The following is an 18,647-nucleotide window of genomic DNA, read 5'->3' as shown; positions in this document are numbered from 1 at the left end:
GACTGAGAGTATCTAATTACTTGAAATATAAACCACTAGAACAAAAACTAATTGGAGTAATGGAGGAGTCACATACCAGCTAGCAATCCCCCAAAACAGTTTCGGAAATAGAGCTTCGAGCAAAGAGATCGAAATCCGCGGGTTTGAGAGCAAGAACATGGGAGAGAGAGCTAGAGTGATTTTTTTTCTCGAGGTGATACGTCCATTTTGCATCATGTTTTCTTACTGTTATTTATGATGTTTTTATCCATAATAATGCTTTTTGGAGTAATTCTAATGCCTATTCTCTCATAATATGCAAGGTATACATAAAGAGAGAGAATTCCGGCAGCTGGAAATCTGGACCTGGAAAAGCTACGTCAGGCCACCTATTCTGCACAACTCGAAACAAGCTGAAACTTCACGGAGAATTTTTATGGAATATTTGAAGAATATTGGAGCAAATAACTACCAGAGGGGGCCCACCAGGTGGGCACAACCCACCTGGGCGCGCCAGGGAGCCCAGGCGCGCCCTGGTGGGTTGTGCTCACCCAGGCCCACCTCCGGTGCCCATCTTCTGGTATATAGGTCATTTTGACCTAGAAAGAAGGAGAGGAGGACTTTTGGGATGGAGCGCCGCCGTCTCGAGGCGGAACTTGGGCAGGAGCACTTTTGCCCTTCGGCGGAGCGATTCCGCCAGGGGAACTTCCCTCCCGGAGGGGGAAATCATCGTCATCGTCATCACCAACAACTCTCCCATCCTGGGGAGGGCAATCTTCATCAACATCTTCAACATCACCATCTCATCTCAAACCCTAGTTCATCTCTTGTGTTCGATCTTGGTACCGGAACTATAGATTGGTGCTTGTGGATGACTAGTAGTGTTGATTACTTCTTGTAGTTGATTACTATATGGTTTATTTGGTGGAAGATTATATGTTCAGATCCAATATGCTATTTAATACCCCTCTGATCTTGAGCATGATTATAATTTGTGAGTAGTTACTTTTGTTCTTGAGGTCACGGGAGAAATCATATTGCAAGTAATCATGTGAACTTGATATGTGTTCGATATTTTGATAGTATGTATGTTGTGATTCCCTTAGTGGTGTCATGTGAACGTCGACTACATGACACTTCACCATATTTGGGCCTAAGGGAATGCATTGTGGAGTAGCAATTAGATGATGGGTTGCGAGAGTGACAGAAGCTTAAACCCCAGTTTATGCGCTATTCCGTAAGGGACCGATTGGATCCAAAAGTTTAATGCTATGGTTAGAATTTATTCTTAATACTTTTCTCGTAGTTGCGGATGCTTGCGGGAGGGTTAATCATAAGTAGGAGGTCTGTTCAAGTAAGAACAGCACCTAAGCACCGGTCCACCCACATATCAAATTATTAAAGTACCGAACACAGATCAAACCAACATGGTGAAAGTGACTAGATAAAAATCCCGTGTACCCTCAAGAACACTTCGCTTATCATAAGAGACCGTTTTTGCCTGTCCTTTGCCTCAAAAGGATTGGGCTACCTTGCTGCACTTTGGTTACTACTATCGTTACTTGCTCGTTACAAATTACATTGCTATCAAACTACTCTGCTACTTATAATTTCAGCACTTGCAGACATTACCTTGCTGAAAACCACTTGTCATTTCCTTCTGCTCGTCGTTGGGTTCGACACTCTTACTTATTGAAAAGAGCTACAATTGATCCCCTATACTTGTGGGTCATCGAGGATATTTTCTGGTGCCGTTGCTGGGGAGTGAAGCGCCTTTGGTAAGTGGAATTTGGTAAGGAAACATTTATATAGTGTGCTGAAATTTATTGTCACTTGTTACTATGGAAAACAATCCCTTGAGGGGTTTGTTCGGGGTATCTTCACCTCGATCGGAACCAAAATTAGCTACCCCTCAACCTACTGCACCTAATGAAAATATTGAATATGAAATTCCTTCGGGTATGATAGAACAACTGCTAGCTAATCCTTATGCAGGAGATGGAACCGAACATCCTGATATGCACTTGATATATGTAGAACAAATTTGTGGATTGTTCAAGCTTGCAGGTTTACCCGGGCATGAAGTTATGAAAAAGGTTTCCCTTTATCTTTGAAGGGAAAAGCACTGGCATGGTATAGGCTATGCGATGATATTGGATCATGGAATTAGAATCGTTTGAAATTGGAGTTCCACCAAAAAAAAAATTATCCTATGCATCTAGTTCATCGTGATCGGAATTATATATATAATTTTTGGCCTCGTGAAGGAGAAAGTATCGCTCTAGCTTGGGGGAGGCTTAAGTCAATGTTATATTCATGCCCCAATCATGAGCTCTCAAGAGAAATTATTATCCAGAACTTTTATGATCGACTTTCTCGTAATGATCAAACCATGCTTGATAGTTCTTGTGTTGGTTCTTTTATAAAGAAGACTATTGAATTCCGGTGGGATCTTTTGGAAAGAATTAAACGCAACTCTGAAGATTGGGAACTCGACAAAGGTAAAGAGTCAGGTATTAAGCTTAAGTATGATTGTGTTAAATCTTTTATGAATACCGATGCTTTTCAAAAGTTTAGTACTAAATATGGACTTGACTCTGAGATAGTAGCCTCCTTCTGTGAATCATTTGCTACTCATGTTGATCTCCCTAAGGAGAAGTGGTTTAAATATTACCCACCTATTAAAGAAGAAATCAAAGAACCGGTACTAGTTAAAGAAGAAACTATACTTTACAATGTTGATCCAGTTGTTCCTTCTGCTTATATTGAGAAACCACCTTTCCCTGTTAGGATAAAGGAACATGCTAAAGCTTCAACTGTGGTTAACAAAAGCTATATTGGAACACCTAAACCTGATGAACAAATCAAAGTAGAACCTATTATTGCTATGGTTAAAGATCTCTTGGAAGAAGATATAGATGGGCATGTTATTTACTTCTGTGAAGAAGCTGCCAGAATTGTCAAACCTGATAAAAAAGATAAACATAGACCTGTTGTTAGCATGCCCATTGTCTCACTTAAAATAGGAGATCACTATTATCATGGTTTATGTGACATAGGTTCTAGTGTGAGTGCTATTCCTTACACCTTATATCAAGAAATTATGAATGACATAGCAACCGCAGAGATAGAAGACATAGATGTTACTATTAAACTTGCTAATAGAGACACTATATCACCAATTGGGATTGTTAGAGATGTTAAAGTCTTGTGTGGGAAAATAAAATACCCTACTGATTTTCTTGTTCTTGGTTCCCCACAAGATGTCTTTTTGTCCCATTATCTTTGGTAGACCTTTCTTGAACACCGTTAATGCTAGAATAGATTGTGAGAAACAAACTGTCGGTGTTAGTTTTGGTGATGAGTCTCATGAGTTTAATTTTTCCAAGTTTAGTAGAAAACTTCATGAAAAAGAATTGCCTAGTAAAGATGAATTAATTGGTCTTGCTTCTATTGCTGTGCCTCCTACTGATCCACTAGAACAATATTTGCTAGACCATGAAAATGATTTACATATGCATGAAAGAAATGAAATAGATAAGATTTTCTTTGAACAACGTCCTCTACTTAAACACAATTTGCCTATTGAAACTCTAGGAGGTCCTCCTCCACCTAAAGGTGATCTATGTTTTGAATTAAAACAATTGCCAGACACTTTGAAATATGCTTATCTTGATGAAAAGAAGATATATCCTGTTATTATTAGTGCTAACCTTTCAGAACATGAAGAAGAAAGATTATTGAAAGTTCTAAGGAAGCACTGAGATGCTATTGGATATACTCTTGATGATTTAAAGGGCATTAGTCCCACTCTATGTCAGCACAGAATTAATATGGAACCTGATGCTAAACCCGTTGTTGATCACCAACGTCGGTTAAATCCGAAGATGAAGGAAGTGGTAAGAACGGAAATATTAAAACTTCTGGAAGCAGGTATAATCTATCATATAGCTGATAGTAGATGGGTAAGTCCTGTTCATTGTGTCCCTAAGAAAGGAGGTATAACTGTTGTTCCTAATGATAAGAATGAACTTATTCCACAAAGAATTGTTGCAGGCTATAGAATGGTAATTGATTTTAGAAAATTAAACAAAGCAACTAGAAAAGATCATTACCCTCTGCCTTTTATTGATCAAATGCTTGAAAGATTATCTAAGCACACACATTTTTGCTTCCTTGATGGATATTCTGGTTTTTCACAAATACTTGTTTCTCAACCTGATCAAGAAAAGACCACTTTTACTTATCCCTTTGGAACCTATGCTTATAGACGTATGCCTTTCGGTTTATGTAATGCACTTGCTACCTTTCAAAGATGTATGACTGCTATATTATCTAACTTTTGTGAAAAGATTGTTGAGGTTTTCATGGACGACTTCCCTATTTATGGGAAGTCTTTTGATGATTGTTTAAGCAATCTTGATTGAGTTTTGCATAGATGTGAACAAACAAATCCTGTCTTGAATTGGGAGAAGTGCCACTTTATGGTTAATGAAGGCATTGTCTTGGGTCATAAAATTTCTGAAAGAGGTATTGAAGTGGACAAAGCTAAGGTTGATGCAATTGAGAAAATGCCATGTCCTAAAGATATAAAAGGTATTCGTAGCTTCTTAGGTCATGTTGGTTTCTATAGGAGATTTATCAAAGACTTTTCTAAAATTTCTAGGCCTCTTAGGAATCTTTTGCAAAAGGATATTCCTTTTGTTTTTGATGATGATTGTTTAGAAGCCTTTGAAACACTCAAGAAAGCCTTAATTTCTGCACCTATTGTTCAACCACCTGATTGGAACTTGCCTTTTGAAATTAGGTGTGATGCTAGTGATTATGCTGTTGGTGCTGTTCTAGGACAAAGAGTTGATAAGAAATTGAATGTTATTCATTATGCTAGTAAACTCTAGACAGTGCTCAACGAAACTATGCTACTACTGAAAAAGAATTTTTAGCAGTGGTGTTTGCTTGTGATAAATTTAGACCTTATATTGTTGATTCCAAAGTAATTGTTCACACCGATCATGCTGTTATTAAATATCTTATGGAAAAGAAAGATGCTAAACCAAGACTTATTCGATGGGTTCTCTTGTTACAAGAATTTGATTTACATATCATTGATAGAAAAGGAGCTGAGAACCCCGTAGCTGATAATTTATCTAGGCTTGAAAATTTGCCTGATGACCCACTACCTATTGATGATAGTTTTCCTGATGAGCAATTAGCTGCAATAAATGTTGTTCATAGTACTCCTTGGTATGCTGACTATGCTAATTACATTGTTGCTAAATATTTACCTCCTAGATTTACTTACCAACAAAAGAAAAAATTCTTCAATAATTTAAGACATTACTTTTGGGATGACCCACATCTTTATAAAGAAGGAGTAGATGGTATTATTAGATGTTGTGTACCTGAGTATGAACAGGGACAAATCCTACATAAATCTCACTCCGAAGCTTATGGAGGGCATCATGCTAGAGATAGAACTGCTCACAAGGTATTGCAATCTGGATTTTATTGGAGATAGAACTGCTCACAAGATATGAAAAGTGATTTTGCTTTTATTGCAATCAATAACAACCCCTGCAGTATTCAAAAAGGGTCTACCAAGGATAATCGACATGTTGTCGTCCTCGGGCATCTCAAGTCACTGGTGCGCGTAGGTCCTAAACAAATGGTTTAAAACCCCTTTCCGCGACGGCATTTGGAACCGTCGCCAAGTGAGTGTGGGCGATAGGGGGGTCCTTCCCACACGACCCAGAAATCGTCAGGGATAGGCCCTCGTGGGACCCAAGCTGGGGCCGTGTGCGATCGGGCGAGGCATGGAAACCCAATCATTTCCGTAGATATGTACATCCCACACGGTGAATCCCAGAAATCATTTCCGTAGGTATGTACATCCCACACGGTGAATCCCAGAAATCATTTCCGTAGGTATGTACATCCCACACGGTGAATCCCAGAAATCATTTCCGTAGGTATGTACATCCCACACGGTGAATCCCAGAAATCATTTCCGTAGGTATGTTCATCCCACACGGTGAATCCCAGAAATCATTTCCGTAGGTATGTACATCCCACACGGTGAATCCCAGAAAATCATTTCCGTAGGTATGTACATCCCACACAGTTCTTTGTGTGGAAAGATGTGTGCAAGCTGGCCTAACGCAAACAGTTCGCTGCCGGAAGCCATGTGTGATTGTTAGTTGATCGAACACGCCTACTTTCTAGAAACCATGCGGGTTGTTTGAGTTCATCACCCACGGTGCTGTCTGAGTAACCGTTTGCAATAGAAAACCCCAATAAGAAGGGTAATTAGCCTATTATTGATAATCCATGTACTAATCAAACTGATATTTCTTATAAAACACGCCAGATATTTCATATCCGTATAAAAGCAACCAGGATTTCATAATCGAATTACATCAGATAGCTTCGGCACTCAGTTACGCCATTACACAGCAGCACCAAGCTTCACATGCAGCATCAAAAACCTTTGTAAAGTAGCATCATACACGGTAAATAGACAGATGAATCTCATCTGGGAAACTGCAGAAGCGGAAGGCAAATATTGAGCCTTCAGTGATGTTGAATGTCCTTGCAACTTTAGGCCAGTGGCTATGGATAATTGCCCACCCAACCTTCGTCCTCTTCAGCAAGACTTCAATATTGTACCGTGGGTGTTGAATGAATACCTTCCTCGCCTCTTGACCATGCAGGTGGTTTGAGAGGTAATCATCGGTGAACTGCTTTGAAAAGTACTAAAAACAAAGCTATGCATAAATCGCTGTTGTAAATTTTGAAATGGCGCAAGGGGTAAAAACAAGGTAAAAGAGTTGGTACCATCCTATAGTTGACTGATGTCTTCTTCATTGTGCAAACAAAGATCTTGCTGTTATTCGTCGCAAGTTTCTTCATCCTAACAATCTTTCTGAGTTTCTTGACTTGACTGATATTCATGGACATCTCATTTCCCCATATGCAAAATGGGTCGAACAGTGGGTCTAAGCCTCTGACAGCAGGACCTACATGTGCAAGACCAAATTGTAAGAAACCTAAATATTAGAATGATTCCTGCAACTGCACAATAATGTGCTATTAGCCAAAGGACCCTGCTTGAACAAACCTCGATGGTAAACCGCAGTGTCTCCCATTGTTTCCCTGCAACACACATAAGGAAGATCTTGATCAGGTTAACTGAGAGTTGCCATACTATCAGTAGAATATGTATTGAGTACAGCCAAATTCAATTGGTGTCACATGCATAACAATACAAAATTGTACCCACAGCAAATGAAAATCAAATTGCAGAACTGAACCAAATAGTTAAATGGACAACATACCAAATAAACCAAAATAGTTAACTGAGCACGACATTGCAGAATAGAAACATGTACTAGAAGATAAGACAGTTAACAAAACAAAGAATGCTTGAGAATAGTACTACGAAATGTAGCAATTGTTGGACCAAAGTGTTAACTGAACATTACATTCAGAGGACCAAACTGTTAACTGAACATCAGATGGCATATTAACATTACAGAGGACAAATCACTAGAAGGCACTGGCAGTGGCCTCGAGAAAACATCACGAGCTATATTTTAAAGTAGACAACCGCACGGCGGTGTCGACGGTGGCCTCGAAGACGAGGTGCTCCTCCAAGATCTGGCGGTCGACACGCATGTCAGCCATAGCGACCTCGTTCGCGCGTGCGGCCGCATGCTACTCAGCTCCACGTTATACTGCGTGTAAAATGGCTGTGGGCGGCGCTTAATTGGAGGAGGGGGCAGTGATTTCGGTGGAAGGTGTCGCTCCGTCAGTCGGGGCATGTGGGACGGGAAAGGAGGAGGATGGTGTGGGTGGGTGTGGATTACCTGACCATATCGACGAGGCCGCGCAGCAAGAAGAAGGGTCGGCGGCGAGGAGGCCGCGCAGCAAGAAGAAGGGTCGCCGGCGAGGAGGCGGCGCTGCAAGAAGAAGGGTAGCCGGCGAGGAGGCGGTGCTGCAAGAAGAAGGGTTGCCGGTGAGGAGGCGGAGCTGCCAGTAAGCAGCAGTGAAGGTTTGAACTTGGAAAGCAAGGAGGAACAGTGGAAATGTTTCTTTTGGTAGGAGGAAGGGGGCGGGGAGATATATATTTCCGCGGTGGCAAAAAAATTCGCTCGGTGCCGTGAGAAACTGGCGCGCAAGTGTGGTTCAAGCGGGGGCGGTGGACTATAGACGACGAAGCTTCCTGCGTAAGCCAGACAAGACAGTGCGCCAAGATATTTTATATCGCATCCCACACGATTCTTTCTAGTAAACTGTTTGTGGTATACCTGATTTTTTCATTATGTTTTGAAAGACAAAATGGTGTTATGGAGGAAGGATGGTGTTTGAATTGCTAGAACATTTACGTACAGTGAACATGCAACTACTACATGAGTGTCGTGTTTAAATTTGGAATTATTCCGGGTTCGTTTGGCATTTTTATGCATTAATTGAGTTTCTGGGCATTTAATGTGCATAATTCAAATTTGAACTACAAGCACATGCTCCAATGCACCAAAGTTTGTTGAAAAATCACATGTGTGTCTTTGGGTGAATTTATAGGTCCCATGCAAGAAATGGGAATGAAATTCAAACATCTGGGCGTCGTGGCTCGGCCGGAAAGATTGAGAAACTTGCTTTTTTAATTCCTGTAATTCCAAAACACGCCTGAAAATCATGAAACTTGGCATGGTGTCATGACATGGCACCAACATGCTGCGGTAATATTTTTGGCTGAATTGGGACAAGCTTTGGTGTAAGCTTCTTGCAAGCCGGAGCTTCCCTCAAGAAGGCTCGTGGTTCCGAGAGGGAACGTGTCACCTCCGTGTGTGAAACGACATACGTAGACTGCCTTCTCCCGTCTTATTTTTTACACAACCAGAATAGACCAAATAGAAGTACCATGCTAAATTTTGGAATTATTCCGGTCTCGTTTAGCCTTTTTTATACATTAATTGAGTTTCTGGGGATTTAATGTGCATAATTCAAATTTGAACTAAAAGCACATGCTCCAGTGCACCAAAGTTGTTTGAAAAATCACATGTGTGTCCTTGGGTGAATTTCTAGGTCCAATGCAAGAGATGGGAGTGAAATTCAAACATCTGGGCGTCGTGGCTCGGCCGGAAAGATTGAGAAACTTGGTTTTTTAATTCCTGTAATTCCAAAACACGCCTGAAAATCATGAAACTTGGCATGGTGTCATGACATGGCACCAACATGCTGCGGTAATATTTTTGGCCGAATTGGGACAAGCTTTGGTGTAAGCTTCTTGCAAACCGGAGCTTCCCTCAAGAAGGCTCGTGGTTCCGAGAGGGAACGTGTCACCTCCGTGTGCGAAACGACATACGTACACTGCCTTCTCCCGCCTTAATTTTTTTACACAGCCAGATTAGACCAAATAGAAGTACCGTGCTAAATTTTGGAATTATTCTGGGCTCGTTTCGCCTTTTTATACATTAATTGAGTTTCTGGGCATTTAATGTGCATAATTCAAATTTGAACTACAAGCACATGCTCCAGTGCACCAAAGTTGTTTGAAAAATCACATGTGTGTCCTTGGGTGAATTTCTAGGTCCCATGCAAGAGATTGGAGTGAAATTCAAACATCTGGGCGTCGTGGCTCGGCCGGAAAGATTGAGAAACTTGGTTTTTTAATTCCTGTAATTCCAAAACACGGCTAAAAATCATGAAACTTGGCATGGTGTCATGAGATGGCACCAACATGATGCGGTAATATTTTTGGCCGAATTGGGACAAGCTTTGGTGTAAGCTTCTTGCAAACCGGAGCTTCCCTCAAGAAGGCTCGTGGTTCCGAGAGGGAACGTGTCACCTCCGTGTGCGAAACGACATACGTACACTGCCTTCTCCCGCCTTATTTTTTTACACAGCCAGATTAGACCAAATAGAAGTACCGTGCTAAATTTTGGAATTATTCCGGGTTCGTTTGGCCTTTTTATACATTAATTGAGTTTCTGGGCATTTAATGTGCATAATTCAAATTTGAACTACAAGCACATGCTCCAGTGCACCAAAGTTGTTTGAAAAATCACATGTGTGTCCTTGGGTGAATTTCTAGGTCCCATGCAAGAGATGGGAGTGAAATTCAAACATCTGGGCGTCGTGGCTCGGCCGGAAAGATTGAGAAACTTGGTTTTTTAATTCCTGTAATTCCAAAACACGCCTGAAAATCATGAAACTTGGCATGGTGTCATGACATGGCACCAACATGCTGCGGTAATATTTTTGGCCGAATTGGGACAAGCTTTGGTGTAAGCTTCTTGCAAACCGGAGCTTCCCTCAAGAAGGCTCGTGGTTCCGAGAGGGAACGTGTCACCTCCGTGTGCGAAACGACATACGTACACTGCCTTCTCCCGCCTTATTTTTTTACACAGCCAGATTAGACCAAATAGAAGTACCGTGCTAAATTTTGGAATTATTCCGGGTTCGTTTGGCCTTTTTATACATTAATTGAGTTTCTGGGCATTTAATGTGCATAATTCAAATTTGAACTACAAGCACATGCTCCAGTGCACCAAAGTTGTTTGAAAAATCACATGTGTGTCCTTGGGTGAATTTCTAGGTCCCATGCAAGAGATGGGAGTGAAATTCAAACATCTGGGCGTCGTGGCTCGGCCGGAAAGATTGAGAAACTTGGTTTTTTAATTCCTGTAATTCCAAAACACGCCTGAAAATCATGAAACTTGGCATGGTCTCATGACATGGCACCAACATGCTGTGGTAATTTTTCTGTCCGATTTGCGAAGGCCCACACATTAACAATCAACAAAGTCATTTTGGAACAAGTGCTGTCACGTTACAAATCGGAAACACAAGTATTATTGAAACCGTGGGCGTTCGACTTACCAATTACGTGCGGCCACGCGTCCCCTTTTTTATTGGCTAGGAGGTGCCGTGCGGGGTAGCTATTTGAGTACGGGAGGCGTGCGATCAGACCCCTGCGCGTGCTCATCGGGAGGAGAGCCCTTTGACCGCTACCCGCCGCGCACCTCCCTCCCAACGTCTCCATTAATGGCACCCGAGCACCTGTTCTACAGCGTGGCTATATGTCTCACTAGACTGAGATTTAAGAGAGAAAAATGAAAATCTAAAAAGAAAGTTTTGCACGGATCTTGATGTAAGATCCGACGGACCTATATAGCATCGACTGCGACTTATAGCAAGCATGATGAATATAAGGACGATGACAGTGGATAATAATTGTCTTACATATTTAGAAACATAATTAAAAAATTCCACATGCGGCAACGCCCGAAACACACAAGGGCAAAAGAAGAAGGAAGACAATGATCTGGCTCGCTGATCTCTACTTTCTTGATGCGTTGCTGCAGGCCGCGGGAACTAGTCTCCACGGCGAGCGGCGACAAGCTCTTTCTTGTCCTCAAGATGCTGCTTGAGAGCATCCACGGATTCCTCCACCAGCCTTCTGCGCTCGATGCGCAGCTTGTTATTCTCATCCATAAGTTTCTCGACGATGACGCCGGTCCTCTTCAACAAGGCAGTGGTCTGCTCCTGCTGCTCCGCACTTCCGACGATCTTCGCCCTCTACAGGTCGCGCTCGGCCTGGAGCTTCGCATTGCTCTCATTTAGTTGCCGGATGACGTCGGTAGACTGTTCAAACGAGGCTTGCAGGTCATCCTGCAACCTCGCCCACCTGGAGATCTGATCCATCTTCCTATGGACGAGGGCACACATGCGCCTGTAAGAGTCCTCGCCTGCCCGCGAGGCATTTTCCCAGGCCACCACGGCAAGGGAGGACATCTCTGCTGCATTCGCGGCGCGGCGAGACATCTCTTCTGCTTCCGTGGCGCAGCCGGACCAGTCTGCCGCATCGACAGCGCGGCGGGTCCTCCGTGCTGCTTCGGCGGCGCGGCAGGACCTCTCTGCTGCTATGGCCGTGCAGCGGGACATGTTGGCTACTATCGCGGCGAGGCGGGACATCTCTCGTGCTGCCGCTTCCAGGCTCGCCTCTCCCTGGTCGCAATCTCTCGGCCCAGAACTCACGCTGGCCATGGCGGACGCAAGGGAACGATGATGAATGACTTGTTTGTTTTTGACTTTTTGTGGATGAGGAGTTGAGGAGGAATGTGTAGTCATCTTGGAGTAGTAGTATTTATAACCATGTAGTAATACACTCCTAAGTGGGAAACCGTTTAGGTTTTGATCGGTGTGAACAGGTTTGCAATTTGGAATGTGACGGGACGCATGCTCAAAATTTACCGACGGTTATAAGTGCGGCACTATTCCCGGAAGGCGTAAAGTGGGCACGTACGCCTTCTCGGCCGTGTACGTGGCGTTTGCACCATAGGGTGCACTGCAATAGGCAATGTCAGCACACGTCTTTTAATTAGAATGGGTGTGCCCGTCTAGCGCACACACGTTGCTCTATCTAACTGTTTCAGTTTGTTGTGGCTAATCGCAAACAGTTCATCCATGTGAAGTGTATGCCATCAATCGCAGACACTTTGATCTGGCTTACCCATTTCTGTTATGTTGCCTAATCGCAAACAGTTAATCCTTCTGAAGCGTATGCCCTCAATCACACACACCTTGATCTAGCTGACCGTTTCTTTTGTGTTGCCTAATCACAAACAGTTTATCCGAGTAAACCGTATGCTGTATATCACACACACCTTCATCTGGCTGCCCGTTTCTTTTGTGTTGCCTAATCACAAACAGTTCATCCGAGTGAACCTTATGCTCTATATCGCACACGCCTTCATCAGGCTGCCCGTTTCTTTTGTTCCGCCTCATCGCAAACAGTTCATTGGACTGAACCGTATGCCCTGGATCGCACACGCAACTAAAATCTGAACCGTGTTTGATGCATCCTCCATCGCAAATGTTTTCACCTTTTTTGACGGTTTTCATACAGCACCGTTTGCGATTATGGCATAGCACACAGTTTCTCGAAGGGTCTCTGATCGTAGTGTCGTATTAGCAGCATCCTGCAGTAGTGAGTATTGAAGGAAATATGCCCTAGAGGCAATAATAAAGTTGTTATTTTATATTTCCTTGTTCATGATAAATGTTTATTATTCATGCTAGAATTTTATTGATCAGAAACCTAAATACATGTGTGAATACATAGACAAACACTGTGTCCCTAGTGAGCCTCTACTTGACTAGCTCGTTGATCAAAGATGTTTAAGGTTTCCTAACCTTGGACATGAGTTTTCATTTTGATAACGTGGTCACATCATTAGGAGAATGATGTGATGGACACGACCCATCTGTTAGCTTAGCATATTGATCGTTCAGTTTTATTGCCATTGCTTCCTTCATGTCAAATACATATTTCTTCGACTATGAGATTATACAACTCCCGGATACCGGAGGAAATCCTTGTGTGATATCAAATGTCACAAAGTAACTGGGTGATTATAAAGATGCTCTACAGGTATCTCCGAAGGTGTCTGTTGGGGTGGCATAGATCGAGATTAGGATTTGTCACTCCGAGTATCGGAGAGGTATCTCCGGGCCCTCTCGGTAATGCACATCATAATAAGCCTTGCAAGCAAAGTCACTAATGAGTTAGTTGCAGGATGATGTATTACGGAACAAGTAAAGAGACTTGCCGGTAACGAGATTGAACTAGGTATGTAGATACCGACGATCGAATCTCGGGAGAGTAATATACCGATGGATAAAGGGAATTACGTATGTTGTCATAACGGTTTGACCGATAAAGATCTTTGTAGAATATGTAGGAGCCAATATGATCATCCTAGTTCCGCTATTGGTTATTGACCAGAGAGTTGTCTCAGTCATGTCTACATAGTTCTTGAACCCGTAGGGTCCGCACGCTTAACATTCGATGACGATATTTTACTATATGAGTTATGTTATTTGGTGACCGAATTTTGTTCGGAGTCCCGGATGAGATCCCGGACATGACGAGGAGTCTCGAAATGGTCGAGAGGTAAAGATTGATATATAGGACGATAGTATTCGGAGACCGGAAGTGTTCCGGAGTGTATCGAATATTTATCGGAGTACCGGAGGGGTTACCGAAACCCCCGGGGGGAATATATGGGCCATATGGGCCATGAGAGGGTTGCACACCAGCCCACAAGGGGTGGCACACCCTTCATATGGCAGGTGGCCGAATAGGAGAAGGAGAAGAGGGGGTTCGCCCCCCTTCCTTCTCTTCTTCCCCCTTCCTTTCTTCTCCGGTGGAAAAAGGAAAGGGGGCGCCACTTGGGGAAACCCCAAGTAGGATCCAGATCCTACTTGGGGTGCCCCTGGCTGTCTTTCCTCCCCTCCCACCTATATATATGTGGGGAGGGGGCGCCTAGAACACACAACATCAATTGTTAGCCGTGTGCGGTGCCCCCCTCCACAGTTTACACCCCCGGTCATATTTTCGCAGTGCTTAGGCGAAGTCCTACGAGGATCACTTCACCATCACCATCACCACACCGTCGTGCTGACGGAACTCATCTACTACCTCGACACCTTGATGGATCAAGAAGGCGAGGGACGTCACCGAGCTGAACGTGTGTAGAACTCGGAGGTGTCGTACGTTCGGTGCTTGATCGGTCAGAGCTAGAAGAATTTTGACTACATCAACCGCGTTGTCAAACGCTTCCGCTTTCGCTCTACGAGGGTATGTAGACACACTTTCCCCCTCATAGCTATGCATCTCCATGGATATATCATTGCAACGTTTCCCAACAGTGGCATCCGAGCCAGGTGTATGCGTAGATGATATGCACGAGTAGAACACAAAGAGTTGTGGGCGGTGATAGTCATACTGCTTACCACCAACATCTTATTTTGATTCGGCGGTATTGTGGGATGAAGCGGCCTGGACCAACCTTACATGTCCATGCACATGAGACCGGTTCCACCGACAGACATGCAACTAGTTTTGCATAAAGGTGGCTGGCGGGTGTCTGTTTCTCCTACTTTAGTTGAATCGAATTTCACTGCGGCCGGTCCTTGAAGAAGGTTAAAACAACAAACTTGACGAAACACCGTTGTGGTTTTGATGCGCAGGTAAGAACGGTTCTTGCTAGAAACCCATAGCAGCCACGTAAAACTTGCAACAACAAAGTAGAGGACGTCTAACTTGTTTTTGCAGGGCATGTTGTGATGTGATATGGTCAAGACATGATGTGATAAACATTATTGTATGAGATGATCATGTTTTGTAAGATATCTGACAACCGGCAGGAGCCTTATGGTTGTCTCTTTATTGTATGAAATGCAAACGCCATGTAATTGCTTTACTTTATCACTATGCGTTAGCGATAGTTGTAGAAGCAATAGTTGGCGAGACGACCACGACGCTACGATGGAGATCAAGGTGTGGAGCCGGTGACGATGGAGATCATGATGATGCTTTGGAGATGGAGATCAAAAGCACAAGATGATGATGGCCATATCATGTCACATATTTTGATTGCATGTGATGTTTATCTTTTATGCATCTTATTTTTCTTAGTACAGCGGTAGCATTATAAGATGATCCCTTAACTAAATTTCAAGGTATAAGTGTTCTCCCTGAGTATGCACCGTTGCGACAGTTCGTCGTGTTGAGACACCACGTGATGATCGGGTGTGATAGACTCTACGTTCACATACAACGGGTGCAAGACAGTTTTGCACATGCGGAATACTCGGGTTAAACTTGACGAGCCTGGCATGTACAGACATGGCCTCGGAACACTGGAGACCGAAAGGTCGAACGTGAATCATATAGTAGATATGATCAACATAGAGATGTTCACCATTGATGACTACTCCATCTCACGTGATGATCGGACATGGTTTAGTTGATTTGGATCACGTATGATTTAGATGACTTGAGGGATGTCTATCTAAGTGGGAGTTCTTAAGTAATTTGATTAATTGAACTTAATTTATCATGAACTTAGTCCTGATAGTTTTTGCATATCTATGTTGTAGATCAATGGCCCGTGCTACCGTTCCCTTGAATTTTAATGCGTTCCTAGAGAAAGCTAAGTTGAAAGATGATGGTAGCAACTACACGGACTGGGTCCGTAACTTGAGGATTATCCTCATTGCTGCACATAAGAATTATGTCCTTGATGCACCTCTAGGTGAAAGGCCTGCTGCAGGAGCAGATGCTGATGTTATGAACGTCTGGCAAGCCGATCTGATGACTACTCGATAGTTCAGTGTGCCATGCTTTACGGCTTAGAATCGGGACTTCAAAGACGTTTTGAACGTCATGGACCATATGAGATGTTCCAGGAGTTGAAGTTAATATTTCAGGCAAATGCCCGAGTTGAGAGATATGAAGTCTCCAACAAGTTCTATAGCTGCAAGATGGAGGAGAACAGTTCTGTCAGTGAACACATACTCAAAATGTCTGGGTATCATAATCACTTGACTCAGCCGGGAGTTAATCTTCTAGATGATAGTGTTATTGACAGAGTTCTTCAATCACTGCCACCAAGCTACAAAGGCTTCGTGATGAACTATAATATGCAAGGGATGGACAAGACAATTCCCGAGCTCTTCGCAATGCTCAAAGCTGCGGAGGTAGAAATCAAGAAGGAGCATCAAGTGTTGATGGTTAACAAGACAACTAGTTTCAAGAAAAAGGGCAAGGGAAAGAAGGGGAACTTCAAGAAGAATGGCAAGCAAGTTGCCACTCCCGGGAAGAAGCCCAAAGCTGGACCCAAGCCTGAAACTGAGTGCTTCTACTGCAAAGGGACTGGTCACTGGAAGCGGAACTGCCCCAAGTATTTGGCGGATAAGAAGGATGGCAAAGTGAACAAAGGTATATTTGATATACATGTTATTGATGTGTACCTTACTAATGCTCGTAGTAGCGCCTGGGTATTTGATACTGGTTCGGTTGCTCATATTTGTAACTCGAAACAGGGGCTACGGATTAAACGAAGATTGGCTAAGGACGAGGTGACGATGCGCGTCGGGAATGGTTCCAAGGTCGATGTGATCGCCGTCGGCACGCTACCTCTACATCTACCTTCGGGATTAGTTTTAGACCTGAATAATTGTTATTTGGTGCCAGCGTTGAGCATGAACATTATATCTGGATCTTGTTTAGTGCGAGACGGTTATTCATTTAAATCAGAGAATAATGGTTGTTCTATTTATATGAGTAATAACTTTTATGGTCATGCACCCTTGAAGAGTGGTCTATTTTTGTTGAATCTCGATTGTGGTGATACACATATTCATAATATTGATGCCAAAAGATGCAAAGTTGATAATGATAGTGCAACATATTTGTGGCACTGCCGTTTAGGTCATATTGGTGTAAAGCGCATGAAGAAACTCCATGCAGATGGGCTTTTGGAATCACTTGATACTTGCAAACCATGCCTCATGGGCAAGATGACTAAAACCTCCGTTCTCCGAAACAATGGAGCGAGCTAATGACTTATTGGAAATAATACATACCGATGTATGCGGTCCGATGAGTGTTGAGGCACGCGGCGGGTACCGTTATTTTCTGACCTTCACAGATGATTTGAGCAGATATGGGTATATCTACTTAATGAAACACAAGTCTGAAACATTTGAAAAGTTCAAAGAATTTCAGAGTGAAGTGGAGAATCATCGTAACAAGAAAATAAAGTTTCTATAGTCTGATCATGGAGGCGAATATTTGAGTTACGAGTTTGGCCTTCATTTAAAACAATGTGGAATAGTTTCACAACTCACGCCACCTAGAACACCACAGCATAATGGTGTGTCTGAACGTCGTAACCGTACTTTAATAGATATGGTGCAATCTATGATGTCTCTTACCAATTTACCACTATCGTTTTGGGGTTATGCATTAGAGACAACTGCATTCACGTTAAATAGGGCACCGTTTAAATCCATTGAGACGACACCGTATGAACTGTGGTTTGGTAAGAAACCTAAGCTGTCGTTTCTTAAAATTTGGGGTTGCGACACTTATGTCAAAAGGCTTCAGCCTGATAAGCTCGAAGCCAAATCGGAGAAGTGCATCTTCATAGGATACCCTAAAGAAACAATTGGGTACACGTTCTACCACAGATTCGAAGGCAAGATCTTTGTTGCCAAGAATGGAAACTTTCTAGAGAAGGAGTTTCTCTCGAAAGAAGTGAGTGGGAGGAAAGTAGAACTCGATGAAGTAATTGTACCTTCTCTCAAGTTGGAAAGTAGATCATTAGATAAATCCGTTCCCATGATGCCTACACCAACTAGAGAGGAAGCTAATGATGACGATCATGAAACTTCAGATCAAGTTACTACTGGACCTCGTAGGTCAAACATAGCATGTTCCGCACTAGAGTGGTACGGTAATCCTATTCTGGAAGTCATGTTACTAGACCATGACGAACCTACGAACTATGAAGAAGCTATGATGAGCCCAGATTCCGATAAATGGCTTGAGGCCATGAAATCTGAGATAGGATCCATGTATGAGAACAAAGTGTGGACTTTGGTGAACTTGCCCGATGATCGGCGAGCCATAGAGAATAAATGGATCTTCAAGAAGAAGACTGACGCTGATGGTAATGTTACTATCTACAAAGCTCGACTTGTCGCAAAAGGTTTTCGACAAGTTCAAGGAGTTGACTACGATGAGACTTTCTCACCCGTAGCGATGCTTAAGTCTGTCCGAATCATGTTAGCAATTGCCGCATTTTATGATTATG

The sequence above is a fragment of the Triticum aestivum genome, chromosome 7D (genome assembly GCF_018294505.1).
Source record: "Triticum aestivum cultivar Chinese Spring chromosome 7D, IWGSC CS RefSeq v2.1, whole genome shotgun sequence".
Taxonomy (NCBI): Eukaryota; Viridiplantae; Streptophyta; class Magnoliopsida; order Poales; family Poaceae; genus Triticum; species Triticum aestivum.
The sequence above is the reverse complement of the archived record's forward strand: the minus strand, read 5'-3'. Positions refer to the sequence as shown.